Here is a 1,810-nt window from a genome sequence, read left to right on the forward strand (position 1 = left end):
AATAAATAAGAATTTAAATGGATTTCTTCAAATTTTGTGACCCAGAGGGTTGAGCATTGCATCATTGTTTTTTGAAGTCAGACTGAAAACCAACACACGGTTCACTTCATATTTCCTATATAAAGGAATGCTTTTATCCAGCACTGATGAGAACATATGCTCAGCAGTATTTTCAGTTTGAACTTTTTCCTCTTTATGGTTTTAAGATGAAGAATATTAATATGCTACTGCCAAAATACCTATGTGATGGGAGGTAAACTAAATGCTGCAAATTGCTGGAATGATGAAGGAGATCGTTTTGATTAACAAACTAAAAATCTTTCCACTTTTCTGTTACATTTTTGTCCAAGGGCTGATTTAGTAATGAGATAGTACTTGATTGCAAAACAGGAATGAATTTTTGGTTTTATCCAGATCCTAAAGAAAGAGGAAATTCATGTTGTAATAATTGTTAAAAAGCTCTTAATCCCTCCCCCAACCAACTGCACACCTGAGATCTTGATTGCACAGTGAATCATTTCACACTCCCAAAGCCAGAAGCAAAAGTCACATTGAAGAGCTCTTCTGATCACACCATCAATTTGCCACCCTAGATCTGAATCAGTCATGGTCAAAACTGGAACAGAATTCAGTGGAACCAGTATTTCAATCCTGATGCTGTTTGTTGCGTGAGTTATGTTTAGTGGGAATTCAAAGTGCAAATTAATCAAATTCAAAATAAAATTAATTCATCAGATGCTATCATAACAAGGCAATTCATGTGCTGCTCGTGGGAACGGTTGTATAGGAAATGCCAGTCTATTATCCTGTGCTGACCAGAACCGGATCGTTACAAAGATATAACAAAGACAACCAATTGCTAGTAAATAGAAGCTTAAATCTAGCAAAAGAACTCAGCTACGGGGAGAAATCCAGAACTCATAGCCAGAAAGCGGGATCCAGAGTGGTGTGTTAAGGACCGTGACTCTCAGTACAGTGCACGGGGAGAATTAGGCACTTCGGGTATTGCCTAGAGACAACGAATAGGAAACACAGATGAGATGGGTCGTGACTCCTCTCTTGAGAAGTAGGCACTTCAGCCCCAAGCAAGTGGCTCTATCCACAGGGCTTTCGGACCACAAAAAGCTTTCTAAAATTGCTGCATTCGAATTGGAAAGGCTCACTCATTTCTTCTTGAAGGAGGAGCAAGAATAACCAGTTTCAGCAATAACATACTGGAGTCAAAGCACCAGCTGAGTCAGAGTTTAATTCCTTTTCATACTGAAAATGGTTGTAAGCCTGATCTCCTCCTACCCTACCAAGTGCTCCACCGTCAAACTCCAGGCAGCCCACCTGTGAGCGCTGCCTTACACATACGGCATTAGGTACTTGGGAACCTCGTGTACAAAACTACCCCATATGTCCTTTTTAACAGCTCTCTCAAATGTTTCTGAGTGGATTTTTTTCCTTTCCGCCAGATGAGTTCAGATCAGAAGGGTGGGTTGCAAAGATTGCCGCTGCTAGGCGGATTCATGCTGATACAGCATTTATACCGTTGCCATGTGCATCTAAAGATACGGGAATTGTGCAGCTTGGGACAGATCTGTGAATCTACACAAATGAGAGAGAGTAAATTCTACTTTTTTTTTTTTTTTTTTTTTTTAGCTTGTGAAAGGTTTAATATGTGTTAATAAATATAAAAATCTTTTGTATGCTCAACTACAAAATTCCATAATTTATAGTAGTCTTTCTAATATATATTTTATTATCGCATATGTACAACAGGCCGGCTTTCAAGAATAGCCTTAAAAAGCATAAGCAACCGAGCAGC

Source organism: Chroicocephalus ridibundus, chromosome 3 (assembly GCF_963924245.1).
Source record: "Chroicocephalus ridibundus chromosome 3, bChrRid1.1, whole genome shotgun sequence".
NCBI classification, from domain to species: Eukaryota; Metazoa; Chordata; class Aves; order Charadriiformes; family Laridae; genus Chroicocephalus; species Chroicocephalus ridibundus.